The sequence below is a fragment of the Eublepharis macularius genome, chromosome 4 (genome assembly GCF_028583425.1).
Source record: "Eublepharis macularius isolate TG4126 chromosome 4, MPM_Emac_v1.0, whole genome shotgun sequence".
In the NCBI taxonomy this organism is placed as follows: Eukaryota; Metazoa; Chordata; class Lepidosauria; order Squamata; family Eublepharidae; genus Eublepharis; species Eublepharis macularius.
The window spans coordinates 31,067,278-31,085,460 of NC_072793.1; the positions used below are offsets into that span (position 1 = coordinate 31,067,278).

Sequence of the window (18,183 nt, forward strand, 5' to 3'; positions counted from 1 at the left end):
CAAATTCAAAGTGTTGATTTTGACTGTAAAGCCCTGCCAGGTACCTGAAGAATCACCTCCTCTCTTATTTACCTGTGCACCTATTGAGGTCATCATCATGAGCCCTACTCTGTAAGCCCCCATGTTCTGAAGCCAGAAGGCACACACTAGAGCCAGGGCTTCCTTGGAAGTGGCCCCACATTCAGGAATCCCCTTCCCACAGTGTCTTGTGACTTTTAGGTGTCACAGAGACATTTTTATTCTCTCAAGCCACTTAGACCTCCCACACACACACACACACACATTTAATTTTAACTATGGTTCATCTTCGTCCTTCTGTGCCTCCACACATGGGACTGCGCAGGCGCAGGCCAGCCGCCGGAGAATTTTCTAGAGCTTCCATGGCTCCGAAGGGGCCGTTTGTCGCGCGCCTCAGCGACCGTCTTCCCGCCCAAACGGTCACGTGATCCTCCAGCGACCAACGGCCCCTTCCCTCAGTTCTCTTCTTGCCGCCGCTTGGAGAGAACGTGAGCTTCGTTGCTCTGTGCTTTTGTGCTTCGTGCTTTACTCTAACTGATTGCTTGGCTTTTGACTTCGGACTTCGTGACCTCGACTATTCTTTGGATCTCGCTTTGGACTTTGACGTGGACTCGGTAATTTGAGTCGGACTGTTTTTGACCCTTCTTTCGCGTGCCCCTGAAGATGGCCTCTACGGCTCTCTTCAAGCATTGCCTAAAATGCCACACTAAAATGGCCAAATCCGATGGCCATGATTTGTGCCTTTTTTGCTTGGGGGAGACCCACAATGTCTCGGCCTGTAGGATCTGCCAGGGTTTCACCAGCAAGGCCCGGCAGGATCGCAAGGCCCGGCTAAATTCCTCGCTGTGGCAGAAGGTCATGTCGGAGGGAACCCCGTTACGTCCGTCCAAGGCCGGCCCTAGCCCCTCTGCCGAACGGCAATCAAGAGCTGGCTCAGTGGCCTCCGCGAGGTCGGGGTCGAAACCGCTTCCCCCGAGTGCCTCGGCGTCGAGAGCGGCCTCTCCAGCGCAGGGACCAGTGCGGCCGCCCCGTAGCGCGTCATCTACCAGGTCGGATCCGAGACCAGCTTCGGAACCGAGGGTCCTGGTACCGAGTCCCCGGTCGGAACCGACGACCGGTTCGATCCCGATCAAGGCGAAGAGGTCGAAGCCGAGGTCCCCTTCGAAGGCGAGGAGCGCGTCGGTTCCGAGGTCTTCTTCGGAACCAGCGAAGAAGAAGAAGAAGACCAAGCATCACCGGTCGCCGCGTCCCGCTCCTCAGGAGGAGGTCATCGTGCTTCCTCACACGCCTTCCCCTCATCTGGGCTCCCCGGAGCCAGAAGACATCTCCGTGCCGGTGCTGGATCCGATGGCCTTCGAGACGGTGCCCGCTGAATTCTCGTCGGGGCCGGAGCCGAGCCCGCGCCGTCGGAGCCGACCATCGCTTCCCCTTCGGTCGCCGAGGCTGGAACCGAGCCCGTCCCCTCGTCGGAGCCGTCCGTCGCCTGCCCGTCCGTCTCCACCTCCGGTCGGTCGTGAGCGACATGGTTCCGGGGACAGTGTCCGATCAGTCCGGTCCGCTGCGTCCCGGCATCGACAGGCTTCCTACCTCCCCTCGCCATACCGTTGCCAATGGGAGGGGGCACCTGCGGGCTTCTCCGTGTCGGAACCGAGGCCTTCGACATCGAGGTCGGCGTGGGCTCCCCCTCCGCTCCCGGTTCCGGAATCCCAGCTCGGTTCCGATGAGGAGGAGGTGGGGAGCTTTGGCGGCTACCAGTCGGAGTCCTGGTCCGAACCATCGCCGGCTGAGGAGCTAGTGCCATCGGCGGACTCGCCATTCGAGGACCTCCGCATCTACGCCGACCAGATGGCTAGGATGGCCAAGGCTCTCGAGATGGACATCTCTTCGGCAGTCCCCCAGACCAAGGACAAGCTCCTCAAACGTATTTACGGGGACAATCCGGCGTACGTTGGCTTCCCCATGCTCGAGGGTATTGAGGAGATTGTGGAGAAGGTGTGGCAGGTGCCCTGTGATCAACCTCCAACATCCAAGCGCATCGAGCAGCTTTACAAGATCAAGCAGGGCACCTGGCCGGCGTTGGTGAAGCACCCTCCACCTTCCTCCTTGGTCACAGAGGAGTTCAACCCCCGACGATCGGGTCACTCCTCGGTGCCTGCCGATAAAGAGGGCAAGAAGCTGGATGCCATGGGCAGGCGCCAGTACATTGTAGCTTCGCTGGGTCTGAGGATTGCCAACTACCAGACCATCATGGCAGGGTACCAGCTGTACCTCTGGGAGAAGTTGGCATCCTATACCCGAGACCTCCCTCCTGAGCAGAAGGCTGTGGTGTCCCTGCTGCAGACGGAGGCTGTGAGGCTGTCTAAGCAGCAGATGAACGCTGGGAGCCACGCTGCTGACACTGCTGCTAGAGGGATGGCGTCGGCGGTGGTCCTCAGGCGCCACTCTTGGTTGCGGTCGACGGCCCTGTCCCAAGAGGTGCGTTCCACGGTGGAGAGCATGCCCTTTGAAGGGGACTCGCTGTTCTCCAAGTCCACCGACGAGACCCTGAAGAAGAAAAAGGAGGACAGACAGACGGCGCGGTCTTTGGGTCTGGCTCCAGCGGACAAGCCCTCCTCCAGGTCACGGTACGCTCCCCGGTCTGGCCCTTACCATTACCAGGGCAGATACCAGCAACAGCGGCCGGGCTACCAGCAGTATCCTGCCTACCAGCAGCGGCCTTACCCTCCCGCACAACAGCAGAGGAGGCGTCGGCCCTTCAAGCCTCGTCAGGCACAGCAACCGGCCCAGCAGAAAGATCAGCAGGGCGCCGGGAGGCAGTACTGACGGGTCGCGCCAGCCGTATCCCCGAACTTTTCGGACAGACTTAGTCCACTCCTCTCTGAGTGGGAGTCAATAACATCTGACTCATGGGTCTTAACTATTGTTGAACTGGGATACGGGCTGGAGTTCGTTGAGCTGCCTAGATGCAGTTCACCCCTGACAGCTGTCAATAACACTATGGCCGAGCTGGATGCGGAGATCGTGTCGCTCTTGGCCAAGGGTGCTGTGGAAGAATTGCCCTATGAGGACTCTGTAAGGGGGTTCTTCTCTAGGTTCTTCCTGGTCCCTAAGAAGGATGGGGGCTTACGTCCCATTTTAGATCTGAGGGGCCTTAATGCCTTCCTCAAGGTGACCAAGTTCAAAATGGTAACGTTGGCGGCTGTGATCGCCTTGCTTAAACAGGGGGATTGGTTTGCGGTTCTTGACTTAAAGGACGCATACTTTCACGTGGGCATACGGAAGGAGCACAGGAAATACCTGAGCTTTGTTTACCGGCAAAGGGTTTTCCGGTATAAGGTGCTCCCCTTTGGCCTGTCCACTGCCCCACGAGTGTTCACTAAATGTGTGGCCCCTGTGGTTTCCTTCCTACGGGAAGAAGGCTGTACCATCTTTCCGTACCTCGATGACTGGCTCATCGTGGCTGAATCGGAGTCTAGGCTGGTGCAGGACATTGACTTGGTACTTAGCACTTGCCAACGCCTGGGGCTCCTGGTGAACTTTGAGAAATCCAAACTGGTGCCCAACTGCAAAGTGTCCTACATTGGTGCACTTTTGGACTCTGTGGAGGGTAAGGCTCTGCTCCCTTTGGAGAGGGCTCGGTCCCTAAGGGGTCTAGTGTCCATGTTTAAAAGGAACCGATTCCAGTCTGTGCGCACTATCCAGTGCTTACTAGGGCATATGGCAGCGGCCACCTCTGTGGTGCCTTTTGCTAGGCTGCGTATGCGCCCGCTCCAGAACTGGTTTGTGCGGAGGTACGATGCTCTGCTGCACCCTCCGTCCCTCAAATTCTCTATCCCGAGGGTCATCCTCTCCTCCTTGGACTGGTGGCTGTCTGATGACAACTTGTTTAGAGGGACCCCCTTTGGTTATCAACACCATGACATCACGGTTACCACTGATGCCTCTCTGTTGGGATGGGGGGCTTACTGTGGTGATGTGTCTGTGCAGGATGTCTGGTCTGACAGGGAAAAGACCCTCCATATCAATGTGCTTGAACTAAGGGCCATTCGTTTCGCACTTGTGTCTCTTACAGCACTACTGAGAGATCGTCAGGTCTTGGTGCAGACGGACAACACGACTGCCATGTACTACGTGAATCAGCAGGGGGGCACAGTGTCCATGGCCCTGTGCCGGGAAGCCACACTCACTTGGCAGTGGGCTATCAAGAACGGCGTGTCGCTCCGTGCTATACACGTGGCTGGGTCAGACAATGCCCGGGCAGATGCCCTCAGCAGGGTCCCTTTACTGGACCACGAGTGGGAACTGAACGTAGAGTGCATTGGGCCGATCTTTCAGATGTGGGGTCACCCGGTGATAGACGTATTCGCCACTGCGGCGACCACCAAGGCCCACACGTTCTGTTCCAGGGCAGGGAGCGACCCCCTCTCTATTGGGGATGCCTTCCAGTTTACGTGGACGCAGGGCTTGCACTACATGTTTCCTCCATTCCCCTTGATTCCCAGGGTCCTGTGCAAGATAGAGGACGACGGGACGGACTGCATCCTGGTGGCCCCCTTTTGGCCACGGCAGGTTTGGTTCCCAAAGCTCCTGCGGATGTCCCAACGGACATATGTCAGTCTGCCCCCTCGGCAAGACCTTCTCCTGAACGGGAGCCTAGTCCACCACGATCCCAGGAAGCTGCACCTGACGGCTTGGCGGATCGTTCCTCCCCTGTAGGCTTTACTGACGAGGTACAGAGGGTCCTCCTGAATGCTCGTCGGCCGTCCACTAGGCGCGCTTATGCGGCCAAGTGGCGCAGGTTTGAGCTTTGGGCACTTGCCAGAGGAGTGGTGCCCGACAGCAGTCCCTTGGGGGTTGTGTTCGAGTATTTGTGCCACTTGCGTGGCCTGGGCTTGAAGGTGTCCTCCCTCAAGGTCCACCTGGCAGCGATATCAGCTGCTCACACCCGAGTTGAGGGGGCTACGGTGTTTTCTCACCCACAATCCCGCCAGTTCCTTAAGGGCATGTACAATCTTTACCCACCTGTGTCGGCGCCAGTGCCTCAGTGGTCACTGTCCTTGGTGCTCTCACGTCTCATGTTGTCACCATTTGAGCCTATGGCTACATGCCCCTTGGATATGCTATCCTACAAGGTAGCATTCTTGGTGGCCGTCACATCGGCCAGAAGGGTCAGTGAGCTGTCTGCACTGCGGTCTGACCCTCCCTTTCTTGTGTTTCATCCCAACAAGGTGGTCCTGCGTCCCTGCCTCGGGTTCCTGCCCAAGGTGGTGTCCGCCTTCCACCTCTCGCAGGATATCTCACTGCCTGCATTCTTTCCTCAACCTTCCTCTAAGGGGGAAAAGGCCCTTCATTCCCTAGACTTGAAGAGGGCCCTAGCCTATTACCTGGATAGGACGAAGGGATTCCGCTCCTGTCCTCACCTGTTTATATGTTTTGGGGCCAAGGACAAGGGTAACAGGGCTTCCTCACAAACCCTGTCTAGGTGGATTGTGGCGGCCATTAGCAAGGCCTATTCCCTGGCAGGGGTGGCTTGCCCGCTTCATGTCAGAGCCCACTCCACGCGGTCCCAAGCATCCTCTTCGGCACTCCTCAGGGGGGTGCCCCTGGTTAACATTTGTAAAGCAGCCACATGGTCCTCTGCAGACACCTTTGTCAGGCATTACGCCGTTGATGTCAATGCGGAGCAGGATGTATCTGTGGCTAAGGCTGTCTTACACTCCCTTTTTTCCTGAGGGAGTCTTGGGATAACCTTCTTGGCGTACCTGCTGGGTACCCTTGAGTGAAAGTGTGTATATATGTACCTGGGGGTGTGTATATATGTAAATATTGGGTATTTATGTGTCCTTACACAGTTTTTTACATAGATGTATATATGCATATCTATTTATTGTTGTTCTTGTTTGTTCAATAAAATTGTGTTGGACTTCACCCCCGCCTTCCTTATTGTGTGAAGCTTGGTACACTCCCATGTGTGGAGGCACAGAAGAACGAAGATGAAAACAGGGTTAACATACCTGTAACTTATGTTCATCGAGTTCTTCTGTGCTGACACACAACCCTCCCTCCTACCCCGCTGTGAACTCCAATGCACAATACTGTGATGGCTGTAACGGAAATTGGTGTTTTTGAGGTGTTATGGCTGAAGTGTGTTGGTCAAGCGGCGGCAAAGGAGAACTGAGGGAAGGGGCCGTTGGTCGCTGGAGGATCACGTGACCGTTTGGGCGGGAAGACGGTCACTGAGGCGCGCGACAAACGGCCCCTTCGGAGCCATGGAAGCTCTAGAAAATTCTCCGGCGGCTGGCCTGCGCCTGCGCAGTCCCATGTGTGTCAGCACAGAAGAACTCGATGAACATAAGTTACAGGTATGTTAACCCTGTTTTTTAAGACTGATTTTAGGATCTTTAAGTTTTACTAGATGTTACTGCTAATATTAAACTATTGACTGTGTTTTGTTTTTGATGACTTTATTGGTTTTTTATTATACTATACTATATTATATACCTTCATGAGAGCCCTGACCTGGATAGCCCAGGTGAGCCTGATTTTGTCAGCTCTCAGAAGCTAAGCAGGGTCAGTAATTAGATGGGAGACCTCCAATGAAGACCAGGGTTGCAGAGGCAGGCAATGACAAACCACCTCTGTTAGTTGCTTGCCATGAAAACCCCACCGGGGTCACCATAAGTCACTTGAGGGCACTTTCCACCACCACCTCCATGAGAGGTGAAAGAGGTAGGATACAAATTAGTCCAAATGCAGTTGGATCATAGATCAAGGAAATTATGATACTGGCTTTTTGGTTTTAGTCCTTTTCCTAGTGAAGAATTTGACCTCTTGCACCACGCTCATACTTTAAGTGATCTTGAATTGCCAGCGCTGGCATAGCCAGGGAGCAGCCTTTCCATGACAAGGGACTGTGAGGACAGCTTAAATGGTTATTTTTTTTTCCCATCAGGAAGATTGTCGTGGTTGATGTGAAAGTTCAAGATGTAGAGGCTGATATCTTCAAGGAACTTTTAATATTAATGCTGTTTAGAGGTTGTGTAAAATTCCCAAATACTGCAATCTCCCTATTTGTTGCATCCACACATGAAAGCTTTGAATGCTCTATGCTCACTGGCAGAAGGATATTAAGAGTGAAAACTATAATCCCTCCTCAGCTTTATGGCCCAGTTCTGATAATCCAGCCTTCCCTTTGTGAAGACACACAATGCAGACCTCATCCTGTTTGTGTGACAACCTGACAGCTACCTGACCTGCAGTAATAAGATCATTATACTTAAGTAGGCAAGTAGTTTTGCCTCCGTTTGTTTTTTGGAGAAGGTAACTGTGGGAGCAGTTTGGCATCGTGTAGGGAAAACCTGCCCATTAATTTGATTCCTGTAACCAGGTCAGGGGAGGATAGCTACACCATAGGTAACATTTAATGGCTATGGCAGTGCCTTGCTAGGTGATTTTCAGTGATTTGTCCTTTAAAAAGGAAATGTCCTTCGGTCACTCTATGTTGGGGTTATTAAAATGTTTTTGCAGGCAGCATTTTGAAAGTTTGGGGTATGGTTTAAGATTTTGGTTGGTTCTTAGTATCTCCTCTATGTTGCCTGAGTACACAAAGGATTTGCAAACTCCATGCTGTTTAGAATAAATAAAAAAATGAATCCTTTCTCAGCTGTAATACTAAATTGTTTGCTTCTAACAACCCTCTCAATGGCCTTATGCAGGAAGAGAAAGAAGCAAATGAGATTTTCTTTTTTGCCCCCTATCTAGTGTTGCAGATCTGTCTACTTGACCTCTAGTTTTGTACAGAGCATTGCAGGCGAGTGCTGAGTGGGGGAGGAGAGTGGAGAGGAGGCACGGCGACAAAACACACAGACACAGTGCTGGAGGTAAAGAGGCCACAACTTTATTGAGATTACAGCTCAGGGAGCAAAGGCGCGCATAGGGCACAGATCCGAGCATCGGCTGACCCGTCTGCCAAGCCGATGACCCACATGCCCCCTCAGACCCGTGCTGAGGGGGGGGAACCATGGGATGACAGTCAGTGGGATGCCACATGGGTGTACACCCCTCTGTGAACCATCCCCTGCCACCTGGGAGTGAGGTGGACTGACAGCCCCCGACTGGGCATGCACCGGCCATTCCTCACTCCCCAGACCCCTTATGGGGATCTCCATAATAGGGAAACTGAGCCTGAGGGCCCTGTTTCCCCCCAAACGGATCGGTGCCCAATGCCCAATACGCAGCCTACTCACTTCAAAGTTGTGACGAAAGGGAGGGTTGGGCGGGATGCCGCCATGGGCCAAGTGCTGAAGGGCGGGGGCCAGCTTCCCAGGCCTGGGGCTGCACTGGATGAACCTGGGCATGACCCCTGGCCTTTCCCCGCCCCTCCACAACATGGCGGCCACCATGCCATCTCCCCACTCGCCTCCCCCGCAACGCCCGCAATCCAGTCCCCCAGGTGAGTCTGGGAGCCGTTGCTTTCTTGGTTTAGGATAAAACTGCCATCGTGCCTAACGTGGAAAGTCATCTTGAGCTTTCGTGCCAACCTCTTCATGTGCATTAGACCAGCTAATCCAGATTTGCCTGCTAAACTGTTAAGAGATACGTGTCTGCTGATGTTTTCGAGGGACTTGACTTTCTCTACTTGGAATGATTAATTTTCTTTGAAATTGAATATAATTTAGGCGGCCATCTCTCTTTTATGGAGAAAGGAATTTTGAACTTAGCAAACTGGTTAAACCTTGGCTTTGTCTGCCAGAAGAGCTGCCTTAACTGTTTCATTCAGGCTGAGCAGCGTCAGTCTGTTCTGACAGGCGGATGCTAAATTGAGATGCCTGTGGATTGAGCAGATGATTTTTGACAAACAATAAGAGTCCTGAGTTTGAAGATAATCTCTGCAACCTGCTTTCTTTTCAGTTGCAGCAAGTACAATCATTTTGTTTTCAGGACACATACCTAGCGAAACATCAGGAAGGCCAGCAGTGTTGTGTAAGATATCCTTGAAATCCTCTTGGGCTTCAGTTTGATAGAGTCGGCAGCTCCGGACAGCTGGGGGGGAGTCGGTTAGCTGGGCTTTTTGGGACATGGTCTGGAAACAAAGGTTGGCATGATGAAGCACTCTTTCTGTCATAGCAAATAAAATGAAGAAGGGCAGTGGGATATAGCACCCAAAACGGAGCAGGCTCCTGACAGGAGGGTCTCAGCACAGGCTCCTGGATCTATATTAACTCATCTAGAGAACCTTAGTTTCTGTACATGCCTTGAACCGAGAAAGCTTCCCAGGAACGCTAATCTTGTTTAGCACTATAAATAAGTCTGTCAAGTTTTACTTATGAGCAGGGCTTTTTTTCTGGGAAAGAGGTGGTGGAACTCTGTGATGGAACTCAGGACCACACAATGACATCACTTTGGGTCAGCTGGAACAAGGGCGGAGTTTTTTATAACCTATAAATGAGTTTTTTAAAACCTGCACGGAGGGCAATCTAAACTCCCCTCTGTCTGGAGATCAGGGGGTGGGGCCACTGGCCATGTGACCATTTTCAAGAGGTGCCGGAACTCTGTTCCACTGCGTTCCAGCTGAAAAAAAGCCCTGTTTATGAGATTATTTATAATCTACATCCACTCCCACTCCCCCTATGGAGGGGGGGCAGAGGCAGTTTACCGTGAAAACAGCAACAAAACCAATAGGAACATATCAAAATAATAAACAGTTTTAAACCAAACTACCAATAAGCCTCCCATGCAAAACTCCAGCTGCCGAATGAACAGAAAGCCCTCCTAAATAGAAGCCTTCCTACAGGCCATCAAAGTAGTCGAGCCCCCCCCCACCCCAGCCAATCCATAGTTGGAGCCACCAATAAAAGGGCCTGAAAGTGGATGGTGACAGTTCCAGTCAGTCTGGGAAGGCAGCTCAACCGGTAGCTGTCAATCAAAGTTCAGAAAGCTCTATAGTGCATGCCACATTGTTTTAAAGAGACTGGGGGGGGGGGACATTCTCAGGCTATGACCTTAGGCAGCTGTTTGTTGAGCTGCTGGCACTGTGCAGGTACATACTTGCGGAGGCAGTGTTTCTGGTGCTTTGTATGCTAACCATTTAGGGCTTTAAAGGTACACAAAAAAATGGACGTGGAAACAGAAAGGAAGCCAGTATGGTTGGTACATGATAGGCCAGTGTGGTATAACAGTGTTGGACTAGGACCCAGGACATCCGGGTTCAAACCCCGACTGATGAAGCCCACTGGATGATCTCTGGCCAGTCCTTGTGTTTCATGGTTCTTGTGAGAACAAAATTGGGGGACGGGGCTGTGCTTGTCACCCTGAACTCCTTGGAGGAAGGTGTGGGATAAAAATGAACAGGTGGATGTTATGTGCTCATTGCAGCAAACCCTATTACCGTTCTGACTGCTGTACTGTAAATCAGTTGAAGTTTCTGGACTGTCTTTAAAGGCAACCCCATATCCTAGTCCAGCCTGGATGTTACCAAGACATGTATGACCGTGACCTGGTCTTCCATTTCCAGGAATGGCTGTCATTGGTGAACAACCTGAGTTGCTTAAACGATTCCTAACCTTCTCCACCACCTTTGTACCTAAGGCCAAAGAAGAATCAAAGAGTTATTTAAGCTGACTGAGAGCCAGTTTGGTGTAGTGGGTAAGAGTGCCGGGACTCTAATCTGGAGAACCGGGCTTGATTCCTCACTCGGGTCAGTCACAGCTTTCCAGAGTTCTCTCAGCCCCACCTACCTCACAGAGTGTTTGTTGTGGGGATAATAATAACATACTTTGTAAACCACTCTTGAGTGGGTGTTAAGTTGCCCTGAATATAAATCGAATGTTGTTGTTGTCAGCTTGCTCTTTTAAGGTAGATCAGGTTACAGTAGTTAAGCCTTGAGGATACACTAATGTGAATCAGTATAGCCAAGCCTGAATCTGGGGTTATAATAATGTGCTCATTGACAGAGTATCTGCTTTGTATGCAGAAGGTGCCTGGTTCAATCCCCAGCCTCTCTGGGTAAAAAAGATCAGGTAGCAGGTGGTGTGAAAGGCTTTGGAGAATCACTGCCACTTACAGCCAGAAGATTGGATAAGGCAATTTCATGTGTGTTCACGTGTACTTCAGACCTTGCCATTAGTATATGAACAGAGCTTGTTTTTCGATCAAGATGGGTAGCCCTGATAGTCTGTCTGTAGCAGTAGAAAAGAGCAAGAGTCCAGTAGCACCTATAAGACCAGGGCTTTTTTTCAGCTGGAATGCGGTGGAATGGAGTTCCTGAACCTCTTGAAAATAGTCTCATGACTGGCGGCCCCGTCCCTTGATCTCCAGACAGAGGGAAGTTTAGATTGCCCTCCGCACCGCTCCAGTGGCACGGAGGGCAATCTGAACTCCCCTCTGTCTGGAGATCAGGGGGCGGGGCCACCGGCCATGTGACCATTTTCTCCGAGGGCAACCCACTGAGTTCCACCACCTCTTTTCCCAGAAAAAAAAGCTCTATATAAGACTAACAAAATTTGTGGTTGGGTATGAGCTTTCGTGAGCCACAGCTCACTTTGTTCCGATACCAAACTACTGAAGAAGTGAGCTGTGGCTCACGAAAGCTCATACCCCACCACAAACTGTGTTAGTCTTATAGGTGCTACTGGGCTCTTGCTCGTTTCCAGAGCTTGTTTTTGTTTGCTTTCTTTTAAGCACAGGGTCCATGCACCCCTGATATAGATGCAGTATTGCTTGGATAGCTGGATGTTATCTCGTCTGAGAGCCAAGATACTGTAAGTGTGAATCCACAGCCAGAAGAACCTGCCAGCATGATTAATTTTAAACCAGCTCTAGTGATGTAACTGCATGTGTTTGGGAGGAAGAAAGATGCTTGTAGCAGACAGCCATTGTGGGCTGCATACACACTCCGTAAATACACTGCTTTAGTATGTAATCTTTTCCCAAGTATATCAACAAATGAATGACAATATAATTCTGTATTTCAGACTTCGTTTGGTGATGAGAATTGCTGAATGCTAGTGAAAAGGCAGTACCCTGGATTAATTCTATATTATATAACTATCACCCCGTCTTTCAAACTAACTTTGAGCTAACAGAATATATTTCCTCCTAAGTTTGATCCATTATCCATCCTGTTTTTGTATAGATTGCATGTGTCTCATGGATTTGCAGATCTGCCTTCTAAAGGTAGTTTTCAGAACAAACACTTTACAGACTGCCTCAGTAACACTTAACTTCTCTGTCTTCCCGGCTGTCCAAATCAGCATCCACACCACAGGATGGAAGGACATCACAGAAATTTTTCCAGTCTCCACAGCGAATGTTATGGGGAGATTTGCCTGCAGCTAAGCATACAGTGCCTCTGCTTCTCCAGCCAGCGTAGTGAGATGCCTTGGTGGTTAATCATGCTTTTGTGCTGTAATAATAATCTCTGTCCAGAACCATATATAAGAGTTAGAAGAGTCTTGAGGAAAACACACTTAGTAGGCAGGAATTCATCATTAAACAGTGAGTTACAGTGCGTTACCCACTAAAGCATTTAATTGCAGCTTGTTACAGTCTGGGGCTTCTGGCAGGGACTAGTGCTGGTTGCAAAGATTATGATTATTGACTCCTTATTGAGTCATTGCTGGCAAACATTTCTAGGCAGCCCTCGCTTAGGGCAATTTCTGTGCATTCTGCTACAGATACTATGTTTGATTCTATGTTTGTATGCCTGGATCTAGATACTATGTTTGTAACTCTAAAAACATTTTATTGCATTATAATCACATTCCTTCTGCGGTAAAGTACTCCCACCTCTCAGCTTTGGACTGCATGGTTGAATTTTCTCTTGGCTCCTATTGATGGTGGTATAAAATGTAGTAATTTCAGACAAACTGGTACATCTGTCCATGTTGTTAACTTCTTGAATGGGAGAAGTTAACATCCCTTCTCAAAGAGCACTTTGAAATATAGGTGGATTTTAACTGTTCTGTCTGGTAGCAGCTTATTGATGATTAAATTAATTATTCACTATTTTGTGATGATGGTGTGTTATGACAATAACATTAAACAGCATTAATTTTCCAGTCTGTGTGTGTTCCCTCCATTCCCCACCCCACCCCATACTCATTGCTTTCAAATTTTATGTAGTGTTTTCCCACAGAAATGCTCGTTTTTATTTTGGAGATCATTTTTAAATGATTGAATGTTGGTGTGTCTTGTTCTTCATGCATGTGTAGTTAGGATGTCAGTACATACATACATACATACATACATACATACATACATACATACATACATACATACATACATACATACATACATACATACATACATACATACATACATACATACATGCAGCAGATTCTTGGTCCGCATATACAGGCCTAAAATTTGCTTACATCAAATGTTATAAAATCATATGTAAAACAGTTCTCTAGGGACAGAGTATGTGGCAAATGTCTCAGAGGAGGCTGTTTCTATAACATAGCTTACTCCATTTTGTAAACATTTCTGCAATGCTAGTCACACTTGTCAGGGGGTTAGTTTAATGGTCTTTGGTTAACCACACTAACACAAGTTTGTTTAAATTGGCTTATTTGGGACTTTTGAACTTCATATAGTTACTTTAGGTTACCTGTTCAGTTTCCCAAATCTTGAAAAGATTCACCTCTCTTCTAAACTGAATTTCTTGTAGGGTGCAGCTACTTTGGTGGTAGTGTTTGAGTTTAGCTCAGTTGAGCTAGTTCTGCATTTCCACAGCATCTTCCCAGTGTTCCTTAACCTTGAACTAGGTCTGAAGGACACGTGATTTTTCTTCCCATGGTGGTTCAGTTGTCATCACCTGTCTTCTCCAAAAGAAGAATAATTGGTGAGAAAGAATGATCATCATTCCCCGGACCTCTGTACAGGCGTAGAATTCCAGCTTTTAGTCATAACCATGCTGCTGTCATTTTGAAATTAAAATGTAAATGTATCTAGGGACTTCATCTCTGAAACAATTTTGCTATATCTCTTAAAATTAGATATTGCAGATCGAAAGAGGGGAGGGGAGAATGCTTCAATACTAGGAGCTTTGACTAGTGGAAGGATAGAAAATCTGTTATTTCCAGTCTCCTCTAGTGAAATTTGTCTGCCAGTATTCTCACCATTTAGACACTCACTCTTTCTGTGATGAAAAAAAAGGGGGGGAACGTAGCATGAAAGTTTATGAAAGGACAAGCTAGACTTTGGGCTGTTTAGAATTTGTTTTACACACTAATAGAGGATTAGAGAACAGTGGAGCCAAAAATAGTTACTTTAAGAATGCCTGATAGATGCCCTTCTCTTACTTGGTGTGTGTGTGTGAAAAATAAAATGAATAAACACATGCTTTCCTTGGTCCCTGTTGGAGAAGACAAGAGCAGCTATCAAATTCTTCATGGATAAATAATTCAGTATGAGAGAAGAAAATGTATTAAGACAAACTTGAAATACCAAACAGTCACTCGTTTCCTAGGAGCATCTCTTAAGGAACTAGTTTGAGGTGAAATGGTGCCGGTTTATTCTTAGCCACTTGTTAGTTTCAGATCAAGATGGATGTAGAGTGCTGGGTTTGGCTGTTTAGGGTTCTACTAGATATAAGTGAGCATCGGAGAAGAGAATGTTTCTTCCATCCAGGAAGAGAAATTATTGCCATTTGGAGTGCACAAGGCATCAGCTTTCTTCAGCTATGACATTCAGAGTAACTATATGTTGTTCATTTCTAGGTTAAAATGCGAAGGTAAATCTAGCAAAAAGGGTCGTCCTACACTCCATAACAGCTACAGTGGCACACTGTTCTATCGAGAATATCCAAGGAAATTACTGTGATATGATGTGCCAGCTTTATGAGAGGTTTAACTTGCTTTGGATCAGTTCATAAGATGCCATGCCCAGCATGGATATGCACTGAACTGGACAAATTCCTTATGAGAGTCAAGAATTATTCTTGTCTGATACCCAGAAGTCAGATGTCTAGATGTCTAGAAAGCCCAAGAAAAACTATTAGTTCATCCTTCTAGGTCAATATTCAATTTAGGAAAATGAACGCTTCTAAACAGGGGTCATTTCGTAGAAAAAGAGCTGGAGGAATTCATTAGCACAACTGATTAGCATAACTCATTAGCATATGCCATGCCCCTTGACATCACCAGAAGTGTGTCATTAGCATAACTGATTTGCATATGTTACACCCCCTGACATCATCTATCCTGGCTGTTTTGGACCCCATCTTGGCCATTCAGGGCTGAAATTGGGCCCAAAATGGCAAAAAGGGGCTGAAAATGGCCGAAAAGGGGCCCAGAATGGTCAGGATCGGGCCGTTGCTGAGTGGGAGAGTGATCTACCACCTGTCAGAGTCCCGATCCGGGCTGTTTCGGCCCCAATCCAGGCTGAAGTGGACCCAAAATGGCAGAGAGTCAGGTGGGCGGGGCCACCTGACATGTGACCTCTTTGGGGAACTGCATTCCTGCGCATTCCCCCTCCAAATGAGCCCTGCTTCTAAATACTAAAAGAGGGCAGGGCTGGGCTAAAATGCTCCCATTAGTATGCCATCTTGGAAAATTCTTTTCTGCAGACCTGATCCTGAGGTGGTCTGTTTGCTGTAGAAATCTAAAGTGATGCAGAGACACAGAATAAACATTAGCATTCATAGTTAATCTGCCCAGTCCTTGTTCCTCCATCCAGCTGCGCATTTGGAATTGATCAGAAATTGCCTGTGCTTTTGGGAAATTATCTTCTAAACCTTAAAGGCCGTACATTAGCCTTTTTCTCTCTCAGGACCCTGAAATCTGTACCTGGGGCTCAATTCCACGGTTACCAAGAATGCTAGCAGACCCGCTGAGTCCATTCAGCCTTACCTGGCCTGCTTGGGTACCTCATGCAAACACCAGCATAATAATAATAACATTTGGTTTGTATACCACCCTTCAGGATGACTTAACACCCACTCAGAACAGTTTACAAAGTATGTTATTATTGTCCCCACAACAACCCTGTGGGGTGGGGTGGGGCTGAAAGCTGTGAGCTCTGGAGAGCTGTGACTGACCCAAGGTCACCCAGCTGGCTTCAAGTGGAGGAGTGGGGAATCAATCCCGGTTCTCCAGATTAGAGTCCTGCTCTCTTAACCACTACACCAAACTGGCTCTCATAGATGGGTAATGAGCTGGGAGAAACCTAAAAGGGAGTGTCAGATCGAATGCATCTGGCTTTTGCAACAGAAAGGTTTGTAATTTGTGTTGCCAACAAAAGCTTGTATAGTCTATATAACTTCTCCCACAATATTTTTGTCAACCAGTCACCTTTACTTTTTGCTGTCTTCATGCTGAAAGATCTTAATGTCCATGCTGTCTCGCCGCCTGAATGAGCACTGTTTTTCTCTCATACAGTTTGACAGATGTTACATAATGTCCATTCTCATGGGGAGACAGAAGCGACTTTCATGATATGTCCATTTGGTTAAAACAGAGCAGGTTAGCAGACACATGGCTTTATTATCGCCAGAAAAATTAAGGGAAAGTTTACCCATCGGCTTGATCGCAGCGCCCAGCAAAACACCTTCCCCATGTCACTGCCTGGTTGAACTGTACATAGTTCAGTTTTGTAATGTCGTAATCTGATTCCTCATTCCTTCCATATCCCTTTACAGGTCTGCTGCAGTTGATCCTTCTTACGGTCTCAGCTGCCTCTGAGCTTACTTGTCATCTCTTTGGATCTCCTTGTTCCTAACAGAACATTCATTTCTCATTTCAGCCCTTGCACTTACTTGATGTTCTGTTCTTGGTATCTGCATAAATGTTATATTTTATGTAAGTTGACATGTGATGAGTCTTGTGGCTTAAGTAAAAGTGGGAGGAGTATATGCTACCTTGGGGAAAGTTGGTGAGAAAGCAAATTAGTCCACGGCTGCTGTTTTAAGTGTGCTTACCTGATAGTAAGCAGAACGGAAATTAATTTGTCTTCCACATTCATGTTTTCCACCTTGTATTAGTCAGGCAAGATACTTTTGTTACCACATTCCCACACTTGTTTTTTCCCCCTCCAATAGTACCATGCCGTGAGCTTCTGTGGTACGTATGCCAGTCCTAATAATCCAGTTCATCTGGGGTACAGAAACAGAATGTTTTGCTGTAGTTTAATTTGACATTGTATGGTTTAATTTGTCTCCGTTTTTCTCAGCAAGCTTTGTGGCCTTTCAGAAGCTCGATGAAGCATTTTAAAATAATTTTATTCTCATACCAGAATTTTAATCAGATAAATGCAAAACAAAATAAATTTACAGAAAAGTTTTGATGCTGATCCTAATTTGAAAACAACTTGTATGTCATCCGTTTTGTTCTTTCCTTCTGTTTGTTCCATCTCGATTCTGAGCTGGAGACTTCTCCGTTCAGTGTGTATGTGCTGATTAGAAAACTCCAGCTCTAGAAAACCCTAGGCTATCATGTGAATATTGCATGAAACTCTCACTTATGGGTGGAAGATAGGCAACAGCTGTGTGTGAGTGCATATAACTACGAGAGACGCAAACCATCCCTGAAGCATCGCCAAAGGGCGTTAGCCCCAGGGAGACGGCACTATCTCCTCCTCCTCCTCTTTGCCTCCAGGTGCTTCCTCCCACTTAGAATCCATCCTGCTGCTTTTTCCACAAGGAGTGAAGCAAGAGGGTATTTATTGCGAGAGGGTGATTCATTATCATTATGTTCTGGCATATTGATTCTCTGCTTTGGAAAGGAAAGCTCAGTCATGCCATCATCTAGCACTGATGGATAGTTCTGCCACAAATCTGTCAAAACTCTTAGCACAGCGCTTGCTTAAACAAATGGCTCTGAATAGGTTGAGAGGAGCAATGGTGCATGGGATTCCTCCCTTTGTATCAATATGGTATCGTTGGATATCATGCTGTGATCTGTTTTGGATCATTTGGAGAGATGACAACTAAAATAAGGTGTGTTCCGTGCGGATTAGTGACATTTGACTAGATTAATCTTGGCTTCTGGCTTGGAGAATAGCTAGTTCTGGCAAAGGTAGACGAGCTGAACTGCTGGGGGAAAAGAGACTGTTCTTTGTATGTGTGTTGTTGTATTATAACTATAACTTGTGTGTTCCCACCAGACAAGGTTCTTTAATCAGTCAGGAGAGCCTCTCTCTGTGATCTTAACTACTGGGCAGGAATGT

General features: G+C 48.2%; 1 protein-coding gene across 3 annotated transcripts in view; it reads left to right on the top strand.

The window, feature by feature from the left end:
* The window catches only part of TMEM104 (transmembrane protein 104), a 117,982-nt gene that overhangs the window by 76,011 nt on the left and 23,788 nt on the right, over positions 1-18,183 (top strand). The window lies entirely within an intron of this gene.